The following is a 21,500-nucleotide window of genomic DNA, read 5'->3' on the forward strand; positions in this document are numbered from 1 at the left end:
GCCTGCCTGGAGCGTGCACCAGGGTCTCGGCCGCGCCGCCACCAAAGCCTGGCCTCTCCCCTTGCCTTGCCTTCTGCTCATTTTATTAAAAAGGAAAAAAAAAAAAAAGGGAGAGGAAAAAAAGAAAAAAAAAAAGAAAATGGAAGAGCGAGCTGGAGCAAACATCCCGCCCACAGGCCCGCCTTCCGCCTCCTATTGGCCCATCCTCCACTGGCGTCACGTCCAGACGCACCAATGGAGACGCTCGATACTGCGAGGTGGGCCGGGCCCGAGCGCGGAGTGGGCGGCGGGTCGGCGCAGCAGCCCCGCGGCTCCGCCACCATCGCGGAGGTGCCGCTGCTCCCACAGACGCTCGCGAGCCGCCCCCCGCGCTCCGCAGCCTCTCGCCCCGCCGGGCCTCGGTCCCCGCCTCCTTCCCCGCGCCTCGTCCCCTCACGCGCTCCCCACCTTGTCTCCGCCTCGTTTTCTCTCCTAGTTGTGGGGAAGGAAAAAAAAATAACCTACCATCCTCCTGTGGGAGCCACTCGCCCTCTGGGAGGAAAAAAAAATCCACAAAACCAGACATGGTCTTGGGCTCCCTCTGCTGAAGGCTTGGCCCACCCGAGGAGGTCGAAGTCCCGTCCGGGAAAGCCCCGCAGCACCCCCGGTGTCGCATCCCCGCGGGCCGGCTCCTTCGGCCCCGCGCCCACCGCCTTCGGTCCGCCACCGCCGGCCCCCGCGGCCTCCCACCCGGTCCCTGCACTTTCCCCGGAGCCCGGCCGCCATCCCTCCCATTGATGGTGTAGCGCCTGAGGGGAAGGTAAGTGTCCAAGTTGTAGGCGCTGCGCCGCGTCGCGGGCTGCCCTGCTCGGCCCCTCGTGCCGGGGTCGGGGTGCTCTGGATGGGCGGTGGGGCTCGGCCGGGAAAGCCGAGGCGGAATGCAAAGGGTGAGAGTGGAGGTGAGCCCTCGGGGGAACCTTGGGCCGGACGCCGCCTTTGGTCCTGTGCGGGCCAGGTGACCGTACTACGTGCCTCTTGACCCCTGCTCTCTCTTGGCTTCTTAGGCACGCTCTGGAACTAGTCTGAGGTTAAACTGTTAGCATGCCACTAGCTGATCAGCTCGATGGTGAGAGAGGGAAGGACCCGGAGCTGTGCATTTCTTGGATATTTGTGAATGTGGGGGTCTGGGAACTGACTCATTAAAGTCTCATTTTCACATTAGGGGGAAGATTCCTCCTTTGTGTTCTCAAGTCTCTCTTCCCAGGCTCTGTGATTCCAAAATTATGGAACCAAATACCACTAGCAGCGGCGTAGAATTCTGTCATGATTTAAGTTCTGCTGTCTGAAAGAGGGTGCCTTCTTTTTTATTTTATTTTTTAGGGTTATGGGAAGAAGGTAGTTTTACATCGAATGGGATATGTGTTGTGTTGTGGAGGGAGTATTGCAGGTTTCTCTTTGAAACTGTTTGCTTGAGAAGTTGTTGAAAGGAAAATAAAATGATTCATTGTTGAATATCCTCTGTCTCTTTTCCAAGGTTTGCTTACATTTTTTTTTTTTTTGATTACAGACTTCAAACATTGATTTCAGCAGAATGTGCCCTTGAGAAACTGGGTGCTTTAAATGTTTCAGTATGTGCTGCTATTTTAAGGTGGCTCTGAAAAAGTAGTTTTGTATGAATCTTGAAATAGCCTCCTGCAAAGCAATTCTTCAGACAAAACAAAATAAAACAGATTAACTAGTGAGTGTGAACTTGGTGGATTACAAAACAGACATTTAGTGCAGCTCAAACGAATACATCCTAGGTTTAGATTTCAAATAGCTTTTATAATTGCTTTCCATTTAAAGAGAGACCTTTTTGTCTGGTGTACACTGGTTTCTTTAGTCTCAGTCTGAATGGGGGAGGGGAGAGGGAGGATGGATCTATACAATAATAAAATCATCTTTGGCTAGATATTTCCTTCCATGGATTTGCTAGCTGAGTTAATTCCACTCTAAATTACAAACCATTTTTGATTTTGATGGCCTAGTTTGGGTGAAAGCTTGGCTTCCAATTCTCTCTGTTGTTGAGGTCGAAGGGAAGAGGCAGAGGCAGAGGCAGAAGCAGACACACATAGAGACACACACAGAGACACACACACACACACTCACACACTCTCACACAAACCAGGCAGAGGGCTCATTGTTCTTCCATACAGACATTCATTCTCTCTCTCCCATATTTGGGACTAGGTTTGCACAGACAAACACAGCTCTTTTGGGGAGGGAGGAGAGAGGATGGGGGATGGGAAGGTGCTTTTCTTGTTCAGTTTTCTTTCACCCATTTTCACGTCTGCCCCCTTTTTTTTTTTTTTCAACCTTGCAAGGCAGAGTACATGGGACACTAAAGGACACTGTGGAAGGCGTTCAGAAGATTCCTGCCTCCCTCCCTGCCTTTGCAGCCCTGCTTGCTTTTTTCCATTTGTGTAAAGATAAACTCTGTCATGGTCTTACACTCTCTGCTTTCCGTTCCTCGAAACCCCTGACTCTCTTAGGGACAGATTTGTTCACTTGATTTTTATTTTGCTGCATGTGACCAGGGCCTATCTAAGTAGAAATAGGTTGTCTCAGTTAAAATGATAAAGACTGTATTTGAGATTAATATGTAGCAGTATTTGTGTGTGTGTGTGTGTGTGTGAGAGAGAGAGGGGGGGGGGAAGAGAGAAATATTGATTTGGTTGGTGGTCCTTGGACCTTGACTTATCAATATAGTTTTTTCCCTCAATAGTGTTTTAAGGAAATACCTGTTTTTCTGGTCAGGGGCTGAGGTAGAGGCCCTCTGGAATGCTGGATGGAGCTGAGGGTCCACCTGGCTCAGTTCTGCTCTGAGGATGGAGGTTAGTATGAATACATGTGGCTTGCAGAATAGCACCTTCTACTGGTTAATTGCTTTGACGAGCCAGTGAAGAGGATGGGGGGAGGGGATTAACGGCTGAGGCTTAATGATTTTCTTTTAAACACAGCCGCTGTGCCTTTCTGCAAATGCCACTTCCCCAGGCTGCTAATACAGATGCCCTTTGACAGGCACACTTGCATCGCAGCCTTATTATGTTATTGGCTGTGTCTTGACATTAATTTGTTCTGTTATCAGGGGTATTTTCACATTGTGACTTCCAAGGACTCCTTTGAATTGATGCTCTTTCTTTTTGTGAGAAATGTAGTTTGTCTTAAACTAGAAAACAAAATAGGGCTTATTTGCATTCCAGGTGTAGGAGAGTATATACACCGGCAGCTCTTTAAGAAATTTTTAGTGTCATTAAAAAAATAAATCTCACTGAAAGTAAATCCTGGCATTAGAGATTTTTCTCTGGAATTTAAACATCCACTTCCTGCCAAAGAGACTGAGAAGTTAGTTGGCTTGAGAAAAATCTCACTAAAATCAGTAGTTTTGTCTAGGTACTTGTGCTGTATTCCAGTGGTGTTTTATTTTATTTTATGTATCTGAGTACACTGTAGCTGTCTTTAGACACACCAGAAGATGGCATTGGATCCCCGTTACAGATGGTTGTGAGCCACCATGTGGGTGCTGGGATTTGAACTCAGGACTTTAACCGCTGAGCCATTTCCCTAGCCCTCCAATAATCATATCAATGTTAATTGATATGTTTTCAATAATCATATCAATATTAAAAACAGAAGCCTGATAGAATGGCTTGTGGCTTCAATTTTTTTATTTTTATTTTTTGTGGCTTCAATTTTTTAAAGAGTTATTTATTATTGTATGTGAGTACACTGTAGCTGTCTTTTGACACACCAGAAGAGGGTGTCAGATCTCATTAGGGATGGTTGTGAGCCACCATGTTGGTGCTGGGATTTGAACTCAGGACGTTTGGAAGAGCAGTCAGTGCTCTTAACTGCTGAGCCATCTCTCCAGCCTCCATTTTTTTTTTTTTTTAATAAACTGGAGGCTAGCAAAAATTTGACTGTGTATACAGATTAACACAGAAGATTGTGGATTCCTCCTCACGCTTCTGAATTTATGTGCAATTTCATAAATAATCTGTTGATAAATGCCTCACAGGAGTTTATCGTCAATCTGGGTGCAGTGACCAGTTAGAGAGGGTTGTACTGTAACTGTCTATTCTAGACTGGTTGTTCTTAAGAAAGCCGTTGCTAATTTGTGTTAGTTCTGAAAGCTTGATGCATAGTCCCTATGGTTGAGCACCTTTTACAGTGCTGTGTGAACAGTTCAGATATATTTATTTAGAGGAAATATACTCAGGTACCTTCCGTTCAGGGTAGGCTCTGTCAATGTTTTGTTGAAAACAGACAGTGTTTTGTTGAAAATAGAGTATCCCGAAGCTAATTTGAGCCAAAAAGGTTAACTAAATCAAGAAATAAAATATTCCAGTACCTTTTCACTTAGTGGGTAGTAAACCAAGTTTTTAAAAAACAAGACAGCTGGGCAATGGTAGCACACGCCTTTAATCCCAGCACTTGGGAGAAGAGGCAGACAGTTTTCTTGGTTTGAGGCAGCCTGGTCTACAGAGTGAGTTCCAGGACAGCCAGAGCTGTACAGAGAAACCCTGTCTCGAAAAACCAAACCAAACCAAACCAACCAACCAAACAAAAAACAAGACAGTATCCACAGCCAGGTCCATCGGTAATATACATAACATACTATTGAGCTGATACTGAAGAGCAGGTCAGACGCTGGAAGAACAGGCGTCCTGAATGAGCTGCATCTAAGACCTGTGTGTGCTGAGCATTATTATGGATATCCTGAGCACATACTGCTTTAAAATTGGTTTTGAATTTTTCACATCTTGTTCAAATCTCAGTAATCAGTAAAACATTTAAGTAGTAAAATAAGTTGTATATACTGAGTTCCCTTGGGAACTGTGTGCATTCCTGCTAACTGCTTTTGGCAGCTACTTTTACAATTGATTTAAAGGTTAAGATAGCAGGAAATTCATTTTTTTAAGTGAATCGTTAGTGTAACCTAGCTGTGAACTTCATCTCCCCCTCCTCCCTGCACACCCCTCCTCCAAATACACACAGAGGGAGAGAGAACATTACACTGTTCTTCTGTATAGGTTTTCTGATAGCGATGTACTCTAGACTAGTCAATCATAGGATTTTAACCTCCAGAAGTTTTTCTTGAATTATGTGCAGTTATTAATTATTGGCACCCTGATGGTTATTCCACAGTTGAAGCTTTGCATATCCTATTTAAGTGTGATTTTTGGCAAGCATGTTAGTTTGTGCTTAGCTTGTCTAACACGATTCTAGTGTTTTTTTAAGTGAGAAATGTGCATTTAAATATTCGTTACAGTATTGCTAAGATTGCTTATGCCATTTCAGTGAACATCTGATTACAAATAACTCAAGTACACCCAAATATTTACCAGCTTGGAGTTTTGGTTGGGTTTTTAAAATTAATTAATTAATTAATACATACATACATTTTCTTTTTGGAGGCAGGATTTGGCTATGTAGCCCACGTGCTTTGTCCTCTGGAGTGCTGAGATTATAGGTGTATGTTTCCATGTTGACCTGGAATTGTGACTTATTTATATAAATAATTTGTTGGTGTGCCAAGTAATTACGATATATTTCATGTCCTTATATTAGGTAACTAGGTCAGATAAAACTGCTAACATAAGTTTCTTAAAAATTTTTTAATTTATTTTGGGCTTTCCGGGTGCTTTCCCAGAGGACCCAGATTCAGTTTACAGTTTCTGCAGGTTGGGTTCCTACCATCTATAACTCCAGCCCTAGAGATTCTGTCACCCTCTTCACACCCTCTTAGAACTCAGACACACGAGGAGGTAAAGCACCCAACACATTCAATAAAAAATAAAGCTTAAGACATTTCTTAAAAAAAAATATTCTATTCAGGTGCGGTGGCACTTGCTTTTTTTTTTTTTTTTTTAAATTTATTTATTTATTTTATACATGAGTACACCACTATTGTTTCCTTCAGACACACCAGAAGAGGGCACCAGACCCCATTACAACTGGTTGTTAGCCACCATGTGGTTGCTGGGAATTGAACTCAGGACCTTTGGAAGAGCAGTCAGTGCTCTTAACCACTGAGCCATCTCTCCAGCCCGGCACTTGCTTTTAATGACATGAGACGGGGGCAGAGGCAGTCTGATCTCTCTGAGTCTGGTCTAAATAGTGAGTTCCAGGCTGGTCATGCTAGTGAGACTTTTTCTCAGAAAAATTATCTTATTTATGAAACTGTATGTGGGGTCATGACCGGATACATACTCATTTGTGTGATTACCATGTATACATGTGGAGGTCAGGAACACCTTTTGGAAGTCAGTTCTTTCTGTCATGTATGTCCTCACTTTGTCAGGCTTCCTGGGCAAGCAGGCTCCATTACCAGATGAGCCATCTTGATGGTCCATGAAAGGTTTTTTTATGTGTGCAAATAAAAGGATCTGTTTGTGCCAGTGTAAAAAGAAAAACACTTTTCTTCTCTTTGAGGCAGGGTCTTGTAGCCAGGCTAGTGTCAAACTCAGTATGTAGCTCAGGATGCCTATGAACTCTTGCACTTTTTGTGCCAGAATTACATCATTAGATTTGTTGTTGTGGTTGCTGTTTTGAGACAGGGTTTCTCTGTGAACCCCTGGCTATTCTGGAATTCACTCTGTAGTCCAGGCTGGCCTCAAACTCTGAGATCTGCCTGGTTTCCCAGGGGTGGAATTAAAGGTGTGTGCTACCACCTGCCTATAATTGTTTTTAATTTGGAAAAATCTGCTAATATGTTAGCAACCATAAGTAATGTCTTTTCTGTGAAATCTTTCTTTACATGGTTACATTACAAAATAGTATATCTAGTTCATAAAACACTTGTTTGAGGAATCACTGTAGACTATTTTGTCTTGATGTTGAAGGCATGGTCATATCCTAATTTTAAACTAGTTATTATGTGACTTTTAAGGGCTTTGGTTAGGATGTTGTGATTGCTCGGAACATAAAACATTCAAAGTCATTTCAAGTACTGGGGAAAAGTGGAACAGAAATTTAAGCTCTTAAAGGTCAGTCCTCCCAGAAGACTAGAACTCTAGATTTAGCAGTGCCTCTTTCAGCGCTGGAATACTGTCAGGGGTACTGAGCCGCTGAGTTTTAGCAACCTCTTATGGTTTGTCTCCTTAGCAGATTTTTTTTTTTTCTTTTGAGCCTACTGCCCTAGAGAAGGGCTGCGACTAGCAGTAAGGGCACCATTCTTTTTTTTTTTTTTTTTTTTTTTTTTTTGGTTTTTTGTATTTTGGTTTTTTCGAGACAGGGTTTCTCTGTAGTAGCCCTGGCTGTCCTGGAACTCACTCTGTAGACCAGGCTGGCCTCGAACTCAGAGATCTGCCTGCCTCTGCCTCCCAGAGTGCTGGGATTACAGGTGTGTGCCACCACCGCCCGGCAAGGGTACCATTCTTAAGGGGACAGTGTTTCCACTGTTGGTTTGAACTCACCAGAAGAGAACTTGTGAGCAAGTGTGGCCATGCAGCATTTTGAGATGGTCTTCAGCTGCTGAGAGCCTCTCCTGCAAAAATTCCATGCTAGCATACACTCACCACAACATGTAGAGTCACGTTTTTTTGGCACCTCTACATGTCCCCCAGTCTCCCAGAGGACTGATTTCTTACATCCTCTTCTGTGTCAGGAGTGCAGTGTGTGTGTGTGTGTGTGTGTGTGAGAGAGAGAGAGAGAGAGAGAGAGAGAGAGAGAGAGAGAGAGAGATCGGGCAGTGTGAGTAGGCAGGAATGCAGGCTTGTGTCTGCATGTATAAACTGTATAAACTGTCTACTGCACACATAAACTGCTTGGGGCAGCTTGGGAAACCTCCCTTTGTGGCAGAACTTGGCAGCGCAGGGAAGTGTGTCCACCTTAGCAGTTCTGATGAATGAGTAATGGGGTGGAGAAGCTCTGGCTTGTAGGTTTAAGTATGTTTCATGTGGGAAAGCATCATTTAGGTATGTGTGTGTGTGTGTGTGTGAGAGAGAGAGAGAGAGAGAGAGAGAGAGAGAGAGAGAGAGAGATAATTTTTATTTTATGTACATTGGTGTTTTGACTGCGCATGACTGTATGAGTGAGTTGGAGCCTTTGAGACAGGAGTTAGAGTTATGAACTGCCATGTGGTTGCTGGGAATTGAACCTGGGTTCTCTGAAAGAGCAGCCAGTGCTTTTAACCTCTGAGCTATCTCTCCAGCTCCCGTTTAGGTATATTTTAACTGGTGGCCCTTAGCTCATTTTTCAGTGATGCTGGTGATAGAACCCAGGGCTCAGCTTGTGTTTGAGCCATGCCCTCAGTGCCTGGATACTCCTCACACCCAGACTCAGTGTCCCCGGTTGCCCCCCTCTTTCTCGATTTCTCTTCTGTGTGGGTCACAGAAGGATTGAAAACGTGTTAACCTGCTGTCCTGTTTTCTCTGACAGGGCTGCTACATAAAGCTAGCTGGTCAGGTTAGGCAGTCATAGTCCAGCTTTGATTTTTAGTGGAGGAAGTCATTTTGCTCAGAGCACTGGCTAGCCAGGGCCCTCCTCTGAATTCTTTGCCCTTAACTGTTTATCTCTGCTTCCTTTGTGTGGTTATGCTGTGTTTCCTCTTCCACTAAGGACTCTGTCTGTAATTAAAACTGCCAAGAGACACTTGATAGGCCCTTAGTTATTGCTAGTGTTGGCTAAGGGCTTAGGCCAGGCTGCCTCATAGGCTGCCCTCAGCCCTCCAGATGGCTACAGTCGGCTAGGTCCTCACCACCCTGTCAGCTCATGTGCAGGGACATGGGAGTGAAAGCCGTTCTGTGCATGTGGTCTACGGAAAGGGACTTCTCTGGTTTTTGTTGGAGCCCCATTGATTTTCCCATCTTCATTTCTGTTGACATCTGCATGGCTGCTGCAGGCTCTTCTGGCTTATTCTACTTGATAGCCAATCTGTTCTCATTCCAGCAAGTAGGTGGGACCATTTTTAATCTTTGTTTGTAATATGTATCATATACCAAAATATTATTCCATTTCATCATTTTCATCAAAAATGTAACTTAAATTTCCTGTGTGGTTATGGCTGGGGGGTTGGGTATATTGCATATGTTTGTGTGGAGGCTGGAGGTTAACCTGGGTGTTGTTCACTGTTTTTATTTTTTCTTATTTTTCATTTATTCATTCATTATGTATATGTGTGTAGGTAAGTGCATGGCATGGTGTTTGTGTGTAAGTTAGAGTTGGTTTTGCTTCCTCCATGTGGGATCCGTGGATCTGATACAGTTTGTCAGCACTGGTGGGCTATCTTGCTGACTCCCACATTGTTCTCATTTTGTCTGGCCTGCCTTGGCTCCCAAGTGCCAGTGTACCACTTCTGTGCCTGATACCTGCAGAGGTTAGAAGAGGACATTGGATTCACTGGAAATGTAGTTGTGAGCTACCTGATGTAGGGCTAGGAAGGGAATTTGTATTCTTTACAAGAGCAGCAAGCACTCAGCTGAACCCTCTTTCCAGCTCTGTGAGAATGTTAAGGTCTTTATGGGCCCTTTAAAAGTTTTGCCATGCATAAACAATTTTGGGGACATATCTGCTTAGAATATAGGTGCTGTAAGTTTTCCTTTCTTTTACCCCTTCCTTCCTTTTCTTTTTCTTTTTTCTTTTTGTCTTTTATTTTGGTTGTTCAAGAAAGGATTTTTCTGGATAGCCCTAGCTATCCTGGAACTAGAACTCACTCTGTAGACCACGCTGGCCTCAAACTCAGAGATCTGCCTTCCTCTGCCTCCTGAGTGCTGGGATTAAAGGTGTCTGCCACCATTGCCTGGCTATACTGTAAATTTTCTGATAACAAATAACTTTTCTTCTCATAGCTCATGTACCTTTGGTTTTACAAGATAAGATATTTAACTTTTCATAGACTTCTTTACCCTAGCATACAAATAAACTCTGGACAGTTATAGAGTTGTCATAAAATTCATTTTTACTTCTCTTTGTAAATTGTCAACTTTGATCCTTGCAAGGTTCTGAATTTGCAATGAGGTTCTAATTTCTAAGGAACTTTATTTGTTTATTTAGAGACAGTCTTATTTTATAGTCCAAGCTGGCCTGGAACTTGCTAGGTAGATCTGGTTGGTTTTGAACTCCCAATTCCAATCTATCTTTCTATGGCTCCAAGGTCTTCCTAAAACCATGTATTAAGGCCTGGAAAAGGGCTTAGTTATTAAGGGCACTTACTGCTCTTTCAGAGGACCCGAGTGCCCACCTTGGAAAGATCACAGTGATGTAACATCAGCTACAGGGAACTCAGTGCCCTCCTCTGGATTCCATGGGTACCTGCACCCCTGTGAGCTTTGTGTGTGTGTGTGTGTGTGTGTTTGTGTGCGCGTGCCTGCCTGCCTGCAAATGAAAGGAAGCTCATGTGCTAGGACATACTTTTAACCTCTGCACTTGGGAGGTGGAGGCAGGCTGATTTTTGTGAGTTTGAGGCCAATCTGGTTTATAGACACAGTAAGTTTAGGACACCCAGGGCTATGTAAAGACACCCTGTCTCAAAAACAACCACCACCACAACTCTTTCAATAAATATCTTGAAAAACATTCCTGTATTTAGAAACTTGTCATAATCTGGTTGAGAACTGAGGTGAAGTTATTTACAGGCACTGGTAACATCTGTTTGCATGTGAAGAGTTATAGTCCTTGCTCAGAAAGGTCTCTGTGTTTGTCCAGTGCTGTTCCAGAACCAACCTGATCATTTACCTGAGTTTAATCTGAGATTTTGGGAGGCAGAGACAGGTGGATCTCTGTGAACTCAAGGCCAGCCTGCTTTTGATAGTAAGTTCCAGTCAAGCTGACATATACAGGCAAAAACACTCAATACACATAAAATAAAAAATTTAAAAAGTTTAAAAATTAGATACTGGTCATAGCAATTCCCTTTGTAGCAGGTATAGTGTATAGGGGAGGGAACAGAGAGGGAGGATCCCTAACCTTTCATATTTATGTATGAAAGGTTATCACATGCAGCCTTGAGCTAATTAAAATACATGATAAAAACCTGTCCTTTAAATTTTTTTTGGTTAGGTCTTTGCTCTTCCCTTTCTATGTGCTTTAGTGACATAAGACTTTTAATTTATATATGAAATGGTGTCTATGAAATAACCAAGATATAAATTGCGCCCTTTGAGGCTGTTCCTATGATGAATTTCTTCATAATGGAAAAATAAGGCTTATATACAATTGGATCTCCGTGAGGAAGTAAGTCACCTTGAGAGGTGGCAATGCTGTGGTTTAGGGAAGAGATGCTCTCTGGCTGGAGGAGTCAGGGAGGATTTGGTGTAGGGGGTGGTGGTCAACCTGTGTTCTGAAGGATCGGCAGTATTTGGACATGTGGTAAGTAGCTAAGAGGATTTTAGGCAGGAAATTGCATGGAGCAAAGGCACAGAGGCCAGAATTCAGGGACATGCTGAGTACTTTGGCTGCTTCTGTGATGAGGATTATCAAATTGTGTTTTTTTTTTTTTTCCTTTTTGATCTCTTAAATTCTTTTAAAATGTCTTGTAGTAGATTCAGGCAGGTGTAGTTCTTTCAACCTAGATAATTTATATTTGAAGCTGTGGCTGGTCAAACCAAGTTGGAAGCATGTGGGAAAAGAAATGCTTGGGCTGACTTCTCAAAGGAGTATAAATTGGTCTGGCCAGGACTTAGCACACCAGAAGGGACAGTTGGGATTATAGTGTGGATCACTTTAATAACTTCATATTTTTAAATTATGTGCAAATTATGGTTATACAATATGTATTCATTATAATCATACCGTTGTAATTATAAATAGGTGTGTTCATTCCTGGAAAATTGTTCAGATGGTTTTTGTGCATATTTAAACATATTAGCTTTGATTTTTGCCTTTTATTTAATGTATTTTTTTTTTTTTTAGGTTGGTGTTTTTGTTTTTGTTTGGTACTGGGTGTGCCACACAATACCTCATGGATATTAGGCAAGCACTTTACCAATGTTACTACATCCCTAGCCCCATTTAATATTTCAAGTACATATTTTCCAATTCAGTTCCTTTTTTTTCAAGATTTATTTATTTTTTGTATATGAGTATACTGTAGATGTACAGATGGTTGTGAGCCATCATGTGGTTGCTGGGAATTGAACTCAAAACCTCTGCTCACTCTAGCCCAAAGATTTATTTATTACTATATGTAAGTACATTGTAGCTGTCTAACACACCAGAAGAGGGCATCATATCTCATTACTGATGTTTGTGAGCCACCATGTGTTTTCTGGGATTTGAACTCAGGATCTTCAGAAGAGCAGTTAACTTGCTAACTTGAGGTTAGCCTAGACTGTGTAAGTCTATATAAGTGAGAGGCTGGCCCTGCCTTCTTTCTGCCTGGGCTCTTTCCTTCCCGATCCTCTGAATGCAGCAAGCAGCTGTGTGCTCACTCCTGTCACATGGACCAGGATGGACTCCACCTTCTCCGACTGTGAGCCCAGCTACATCCTCCTCTGAGCTGCTGCTTGTTAGGTTTCTGTGGCAGGACCATGAGAAATTTAGCTAGCAAAACAGCTATTGCTTGATTATACTACACATAAACATGGCGGAGCCTGTGGTTTTCTCTCTCCAAGCTCATTCAAAGTAACAGCTCCAGGCGGGGACTGAGGTACTCAAGCCCTTTCTGGTTTCCAGTCGGAGGCTTTTCTTGATAGAGAGGGCAGCCAGCCTGGCTGGGTTCTGAAATGGAGTTATGTGTGACAACTGCTTTGGAATCTTGAAGGTGCTTTGGTACTGGATAGGGAGTGGGTGGGGAGTGATTTTTTTTTTTTAAAAAAAATAATTTATAGTTGAAACTGATTTTCAACTGCTCGAGGTGATAGAAAGTCCTGAACTTTTTCTGAAAGTAAGGAAGATTTCTGAGATGAGAAGATTTTTTTAAAAATAGGGTAAGTGGTTTAAAATTAGCTTTTTTAAAAAAAGCACGGTGATTAAGTCCCTTGCTACTCTGGTCTCTCTCTCTCTTTCTCTCTTTCTCTCTCTCTTTCTTTCTTTCTTTCTTTCTCTCTCTCTCTCTCTCTCTCTCTCTCTCTCTCTCTCTCTCTCTCTCTCTCTTTCTTATTAAAATTTGAGATTTTTTTAGTCCTTAGTAAAGTGTTTGTGTTTCTAGAGAGTTGACTAAACTGCCTCACTTCAACAGCAGCTGTCTGTGTTTCCTTTGTTAGCCACGCAGATTCCTTGTGTGGAAGATAGTTTGTAAGTAGTTTGTCTGGTTACTGGAGTCAACTGTTTCTGTCCTCTAGCATCAGCTCCCGTGTCTATGGAGTCCTCCAGCAGCTCTTGTTAACTGCTCAGTGATCCTGTACAGAGGAGGCGCTCTGCACTGTGTCTGCCTCTGATCAAGATTGTCACACTCTGATGTCAGTGCCAGGTGTAGTGGTGCACACCTGTAGTCTCAAGGCCTGGAAGACAGACAGATAGAGCTCTATGAATTCAAGGCTAGCCTGGTCTATATAGTGAATTCCAAAATGGCCAGAGCTACATAGCGAGACCCTTTCTCCAGTAATAAAAGAAAAAAAGTTTGTCGAGTCCTGTCAGAAATGGTTTCCTGTTAGCTAATGGAACCAAGCATCTAACCCCCTCTCCTTTGTTTTGTATATACCTAAATATTTAGTTACCAATTCTTTTTATTAGTAAAATATCCTTAATGTGTGTCTTGGCTTTTTTTGTGATTTTATTCCTTTCTATTTGATTTATTTATGTATGTATGTATGTATGTATGTATGTATGGTTTTTTGGATTTGATTTTTTCGAGACAGGGTTTCTCTGTATAGCCCTGGCTGTCCTGTAGACCAGGCTGGGTTTGAACTCAGAAATCTGCCTGCCTCTGCCTCCCAGAGTGCTGGGATTACAGGCATGTGCCACCACCACCCGGCTTTTAAAAAGAATTTTTATTTTACGATTAAGTGTATGTATGGGGGGAGGCGGTGTGTATGTTTGTGTGTACGTGTGGTACAGCTCCCCTGCAGGCCAGAGGCCTTGGAGCCCCTGGAGCTTTGAGCTTGGGAGCTTGTGTGTGCTAGGCAAGCTGTCTACTACTGAGTAGACCCCAGAGCACTTCATGGCTTTGCGTCCTGCCATGCCAGCCTCCTCTCAGTTGTACCAGTTTTACTCTGTGTGCTGCCAAGGTAGGTTTTTGTTTTGTTTTGTTTCCGCGTTTGTGTATGTGGGTGTATTTATTTGGGGCTGTGCACATTTGCATATAGGTGCTTGTGTACATGTTTGCTTGTGTGATGTGGAGGCCAGATGTCAACTTCAGTGTCTTCCTTAATTGTTTTATTTATTATTTTTTTAATCTCATTTCATGTGTATGAGTGTCTTGGCTGCATGCATATCCTTACACCATGTGTATGCCTGGTGTCCTGGATGTCATAAGAGGGTGTAAGATCCCCTGGAGTGGAGTTACAGATGGTTGTGAGCCACCATGTCAGTGCTGAGAATTGACCTTAGGTCTTCTGGAAGAGCAGCTGGTTCTCTGTAACTACCGAGCCATCTCTCCAGCTCCTCTTTTATTTGTTTTCTTGAAGCAGGGTTTATTAAAAGATTGTATTATTTATTTTTATTTTATTTTATTAAATAATTTCATGTATGTGAGTGCACTGCCTTCTCTTCAGACACACCAGAAGAGGGCATCGGATCCCATTACAGATGGTTGTGAACCACCATGTGGTTGCTGGGATTTGAACTCAGAACCTCTGGAAGAACAGTCAGTGCTCTTAACCACTGAGCCATCTCTCCAGTCCTGTATTTTTTAGTTTTAAAAAAGATTTAGTGTGTGTGTGTCTCTGTGTGTATGTGTGTGTGGGCATGTACATGCTCTCTTGCATAAATGTATTTATGTACACTGTTTGCATGGAGTGCCCAGAGGCCAGAAGAGCATGTAAGATCCTCTGGACCTGGAGTTACAGACAAAATTGTGAGCCACCTGATGTGAGTGCTGGGCATTGAACCCTTGGTCTTCTGGAAGAGCAACAAAAATGCTCTTAATCACCAAACCATTCCTCCAGCCCTCATTAATAGATTTTAATGTAGATCATCTTATTTATGGGAAGGCATTTTATTGACGGAGCCATCTCCCTAGCCTGTATATTTTAGATATAGGGTTTCAATATGTAGAACAGGCTGGACCTGAACTCAGAGATCACTTGCTTCTGCCTCTTGAATGCTGGGATTGAAGATGTGCCCACTCCACTTTGTCCAGCTTGCTGTTTTTTGAGACAGTTGTATAATATGTCTAAAACTGCCCTGGAACTCACTGGGTAGTTCCAGTTTGTCAAGAACCCATGTGAGTTCTTCTGCTTCAATCTTTTAAGTGCCAGGAGTACTGATGCCTTGAAATAACAACAACAACAACAACAACAACAATTGTGTGTTTTGAGACAGAGTCATATAGCCCAGGGTGGCCTTGAACTTGCTATGTAGCTGGGATTAAACCTTGACTAGCTGATCCTCTAGTCTTTACTTCTTAATGTCTGGGATTACAAGTGTGTGCCTGGCTCTTGGAAGTCATTGTTGATTGGTTGATTGTTCTTTATTGACATCTATTATCCTGGGTTTTCTCCTGTGTCTAGGCTTTTTTTCTATCCAAGTCCTTTGTTCTTTTAGTTGTGGTTTTGATTAGACTGGATTATTGGTGTCCCCCACCCTTCCTTCCTTTTCTTTCTTTAAAGGTAAATGTTTTACTTGTTCATTTTTACATTTGAAGTGCTCTTCACTGCCACCCAAGGTCTGAGAGAGATTTGTGTCACCTACCACCTACCCATGGCATAACAGCGGACAAAGTGCGCTGCCGAGTGTCCTTGATCATTTCTGCAGCGGCTGCTCATTCCTGGGCTTTTGTCGTTATCAGTGTTAATTAGGCTGATTTGGGTCTCTACCAACCTGGTACACAGGTTCACAATTGAATGCCAACGTAGAGATGGCTTTGGTGCTTGTCTAAAGCTTTGGCAGCTGTGTCACTGAGGATGAGGATGTATTTAGCACTTCCTGAAAAGCAGTGTTAACATTCATTAGACCTCCAGCAGCAACGTCTTTGGCCATGGCGATGAGTGTCTTGAATATACTGCAGAATTTGTTGGGGACAGGAAAAGGGTGTGGCTTTTACTTTTACCCTCTTCCACCTTACCTCTTCATAGGAAGATTGAAGGTGCTTCTTCCGATTTACACTTGGGTCATTGGCATGATTATATAGATCATTGTGCAGTTGAGCTGCTGCAGCATAGTATTTAACTACATTTGTAAGTATCTCTGTTTGTACTTGGAGGCTGTTCACTTGCTCAGAGGTATATCCACAAATGAAAATAGTTGGCCAGAATGAAAAGACACTTCCTATGTAATATGCCCATTTGAGGTTGACTCTCAGAGATAGCATTTTGGTAGATGCGCTGTTTATTAGAGATGAGAAAAATCATTTTTTTAAAAAAATTATTTATATGTGGTGAGTGTTTTGCCTGCAAGTATGTTTGTGTCTTACATGCATGTAGTGCTTGTGGAGGCCAGAGGTGTTGGGTTCCCTGGAGCTGGAATTCAGATGGTTCTGAGCTGCCTTGTGGGTGCTAGGAATCAAACCCTGGGTCTCTGCAAGAGTGGTAAGCGCTCCTAACCACTGAGCCCTCTCTCCAGCCACAGATCACTGTAAATTCAGCCAACCAGCAAGCAGGCCACTGTACATGCTTATGTATTACTGAAGATTCACTGTCCGCAGCATGACAGCCCCTGTGCATTACAAAGAGAAGCTTGTAGGCCTCCTAGTGGACATGCATGGGTGCAGAGTCCATGTCCATCTGGGTACGGCTTGCTGCATCTGTGCTCTGCTTTCTTAGCCGCTGCATGACATGAGGACACTAGTACATAAGTATAGGTGAAACAATAGCAACGATGAGGCTGGAGAGATGCCCAGTGACTCTAGGTGTCCTCTCTCACTGCTCTCTAGCAGTTTTTGAGGCAGGATCTCACTGAATTTGGAGCTCACTGATTGGGCTGATCAGCAAACCGGGGGTCTTCTGGTCTCTCTTTGGACATGTTGGGATTATAGATGTGTGTCTGGCACCTGGAGATCTAAAATCATACTTGTGTGGCAGACACACCACCAACTGATCCATCTTCCCAGATGTAATTAAAAAAAATTATATATTTATTTTTCTCACAGAAAGATGCTAGGAACTGAACCTAGGTTCTCTGTAAGAACAGTATGAGCTCCTCAGCCACCTCTTCAGCTTCTCATTGTCTGTTATTATTGTGTGTTTGAGCATCTATGTCATCATGTACATGTGGAGGTTAGAGGACAACTTTGTAAGGTTGGTTCTGTCCTTCCAACTTTAGGTTAGTTCTGGGGATCAAACTCAATTTACCAGGCTTGCTTGCAATATGCTGTTAGCCTTCTGGGTCATCCCACTGGTCTCTCCTCAGACTTCTTGGTTGGTTTGTTTGTTTTGTTGTTGTTGTTTTTTCTTTTGACCAAAGATGTCAAAGGAAGCTGGGGGTAGGGTTCATATATTCCATTCTGGTCTTCAGCTTTTCCTTTCATTTCCTGAGGGCTAGGATTATATATTTGCACCTTCCAGAACTTTCAGTTTATGTGGTGCTGGATCCAGGGGTTTCTTTACGCCTAGACAACTGCTCTAGTCCAGCCGAGCTGTACTCCAGCCCCCTCCGTTTTGAGACCATGCTTCATGTACTCCAGGGATCTTTTCTCTCTGGGGTTGTAGATGCCTCCCGCCCTTGCTGGCTTTCTAAAAGGTATCTTGTTCCAGCATGCATGCGGCTCTGGGTTCCATTTCCAGCACTGGCAGAGGAACGGCAAAGCATTTTAGAAGAGTGATAAAGCCTTGTCTGTCTCTGCCAACATCTTCAGGTATGTTTTTAAGTCCCAGAACTCTGTTAATGTTTGTGGAGAAGTATGGTGGGAGATGATGGTATTAATAGATTGAACTAGGAATGGGAATAGGTAAAAATTCTTCCTGTTGCCTCTGTCAGGCCCATAAAAATACACAGAGAGCTAGAGTTTCGCCTGTAGCTGAAAGCCTTTTGGTTTGGGGATCAGTGAGGACCTGGAAGTATATTGGTATTTGGATGAGAGACTTACTAATGGAGATATTAGCTCCATAGTTCTTTTGATGGCACAATGGTGGGGTACTGAGGAGAGATCAGGCCTACATGACAACGAGGACTCTTTCTCTTCTGTACCACATGATTGGTCTATGGTAAACACGTGCAATCAGGCTGTCTCTGACTTCAGACTGGCAGGGGAGGAAGTCTGTTAGCCTGGGGTCTGTATGTAGACTTATCTGTAAGGGTGGGGAGAGCAAGAGTCTGGAAAACAAGGTACTCCTGCCTTTCCACAGTGTGGTCCCAGAGAGATCGCAGACTCCCCACCCTAGTTAAGCCTGAAAAAGTCAGCAACTCCTCCCACTTTCCTTCTAGGAGTTGAGAGTCAAGATTAATTTGTAATTTGAGTACCTAGTGGATCTTTAATTGTATGTATGTATGTATGTATGTATGTATATATGTATGTATGTATGTATTTGAGGCAGGGTTTCTCTGTGAATCCTGGAACTCATTCTGTAGACCAGTTTGGCCTGGAACTCAGAGATCCACCTGCCTCTGCCTCCCAAATGTCACCACTACCCAGCTTAAATTTTGTTTTATTTAAATTATTTATTTACTGCTTTGAACTACTCTAAATTCTGGAGGAGAGCTGTCTGGTTAATTGCTTATTCTCATGGGGTGTTGATGTACATTTTCTCATTTTTGTTTAGGATATTTAGGGTAGTGTGCCTTCCTTCTGATTTAAGTGAGCATATTTTTATCACTTTTTAGAAGAGTGTGGGTGTAAGTGCTCATTAATTCTTCACACCTGCAAGTCCATTTTTGCATCTTGTTCTTCCAAGTTTCCAGGATGCTGATTGCCAGCCTTGCTGGTGTGAGAATGACTTTGAAATCTAAGGCATCGTTTGAGGTGATCAAGTGACTGTGGAGGATGGAAATGTGAAGGCTACAAAACATTTTCAGAGTACCACATGTTGTAGTGTACTGGCTGCTGAGCTCTGAGCCTTTGGGATTCTCCAGCTTTAGATGCAGCTGTCAAGACTGCCGGCCCTGGCCTTGCCAGGGTTCTAACCATAGCGGTTCACTTTATGCGTCTGTATAAAAATAGATCCTTGCTTTTTTATGTTCTCACCCTTCACAGCTTCTTCAGACCCTCTTAAATTTGAGGCAGATACTTGGTGTAAGACACCTCTACAAAGCAGTTGATGTCTAGAGGGAGCGCTGATGGCCTGGATGTTGCTAAAGCAAAGGACAACAGCGTCTGATCTATTTGCACTCAGTATCTGAAGGAAAAGGGAAGATGCCTGTTTCCTTCAGCAAGAACTGCAGCAACACTGAGTTGCATCACCAACTTTATGAGGTTTTCTGGTCTGTGTAGTGACAGTTGTCTTCTGGCAGGTGATTGTTTAGGTGTAACCATGTATGTATGTACGTATGTATGTACGCATGTATGACTGGAACCATATCACAGTCATCATGAGGTCTATTAATTCAGAGTTGATTGTGGAGGACTTTAGCCTCCTGCCTATGGCGTAACTGAAAAAGCAATGGTAGCCACAGGATGGAATTGCTCACAGAAAATCCTGCTGTTCGTGTTCTGTTGAATTGGAGGTCAGTGCTTGGAACTTTTGATTTGAGTAGTCATTATAAAAAGGTTCTGTAAGCTGAGCAGTGGTGGTGGCACTTGGGAGAAGGCAGGCCAATCTCTGAGTCTGAGGCCATTGAGGCCAGCCTGGTCTACAGGATAGCTTGGGCTGCACAGAGAAACCCTGTGTCGAAAAACTAAGAGTGTGAGAGGAAGAAGGGCCTGTGAAGTAATGGTAAGTATGCTTAGCTAAACACATAGCTAATGTGTTTCTCAGAGAAAGTTATATGTATGTACTCTGCTGTACGGACTCAGTGGGTGTGAGAAGTCGGTGAGAAGGCCCCTTTCCCGTTGGTCTTTCTGTGTGAAGCTCCCTGTGTTCTGTTGAGGATGTTCAGATCTGTAATTCTGGCGTGCGCTCTATGTCCGTTTAATTTTAGCTGGGTTTGCTCCCTCTGTTTTTACCTTGCTTGGCTTTTAAAGAGTGGTAGATTGAAACAACTTTTTTTTTCTTCTAGTGTGTTTCCACAGGAATTGTATATTTAACTTGAAAAAAGATTCAGGAGATCCATCTTTCTATGGATTTATTACATTAATTGTGAGAAGGTGCTTATCCTTCGAGGAGGGTAGGTCAGGTGATCAGCATGAAATAGCTGCTGTTGCCACAGAAACTTTTAGTTTCAGCCTATGTCTTCAGGGAGGTTTCCAAGTACCCTTCTTTCTGAGGCTGAGTGTGGGGGAGCACATCTGTAATCCTAGCACTTGGGAGGTAGAAACAGGAGGATCAGGAATTTAATTATCCTTAGCTACAGAGCAAGTTAGAGGCCAGTTGGGCACCATGTGACCCTGTCTCAAAAAAGCAAACAAACACATTTTCCCCCTTAAATCTTCACTTTAGTGAGGTTCCCTCTACTTGCACTGCACTCCTGGGGATTATGCTTGGCTTCCTGTGCCGGGGAGCACATAAGTCCAGTCCTAGTTTTGGTGCTTATATCTGTAGTTCCTGAGAAAACCTGAATGATGTCTGGTTTAGCCTTCAGTCCAGGACCAGTCAGGCTGTAGGTATTGGATATGTAGCTTTCAAATTTAATGCTGAATGTAGCAGATTATAAAAAAATAAAAGTACCTTTGGTCTCACAACAGAAAAGGAAAGGGCTACAGGAATGCAGCATTGAATGCTGTGCAGAGCAGAGACAGCAGATAGCTGCTTACATCACATGTCAGTGCAGCTTAATTTCATAGTAACTTTATATATCATTCATTCATTAATTTATTCATTCATACATGCATGCTTTTTCAAGACAGGGTCTCACTGTGCATTCCTGGCTGTCCTGGAACTCACTCTGTAGACCAGGCTGGCCTTGAACTAGATCTGCCTGCCTCTGTATCCTGAGTGCTGGATTAAAGGTGTGTGCCACTACAGCCTAGCTGATACTTTTTTTAATTAAAGATTTGCTTATGTATTTTATGCATATGGGTGTTTTGCCTGCACGTACGTCTTACACACCACAAGAAGGCATCAAATTACATGAGAATTACATGAGACTAGATGGTTGTGAGCCCACCCTATGGGTGCTGGAAATTGAGCTCCTGACCTTAGGAAGAATACCTGCGCTTTTAACTGCTGAGACATCTTCCTAGCCTTGAGGTGATTGTTGATTAAAGAAATGGACTAATGACTCGTTAGGAAGCTAAGAATAGGTGAATACTATTTGAACAGGAGACTGGGAGAACAGGTTAGGACAGTCAAGCATGTGTCAGCCTGAGGCAGGAGAGTTACAGAGCCAAGCAAAGAGAGCCTACAACCAGGAACAGAGACGTGAATTAGGTAGACCAGATCAGAGGGAGGGAAATGCTAGCCACAATTTCT

At 43.1% G+C, this 21,500-nt stretch overlaps 1 protein-coding gene across 8 annotated transcripts in view; it reads left to right on the forward strand.

Annotated features, from left to right (window-relative positions):
• Positions 1–344: 344 nt before the first annotated feature.
• The window catches only part of Rere (arginine-glutamic acid dipeptide repeats), a 332,839-nt gene continuing 311,683 nt past the window's right edge, over positions 345–21,500 (forward strand). For 4 of the 8 annotated variants that reach the window (XM_052178233.1, XM_052178237.1, XM_052178236.1 and 1 more), the window contains exon 1: positions 345–799. The gene's annotated coding sequence lies outside the window, so the exon portion shown is untranslated. The remainder of the gene's footprint in view (positions 800–21,500) is intronic. The other 4 variants (XM_052178235.1, XM_052178238.1, XM_052178239.1 and 1 more) reach the window with 2 other exon arrangements.

The sequence above is a fragment of the Apodemus sylvaticus genome, chromosome 3 (genome assembly GCF_947179515.1).
Source record: "Apodemus sylvaticus chromosome 3, mApoSyl1.1, whole genome shotgun sequence".
Taxonomy (NCBI): domain Eukaryota; kingdom Metazoa; phylum Chordata; class Mammalia; order Rodentia; family Muridae; genus Apodemus; species Apodemus sylvaticus.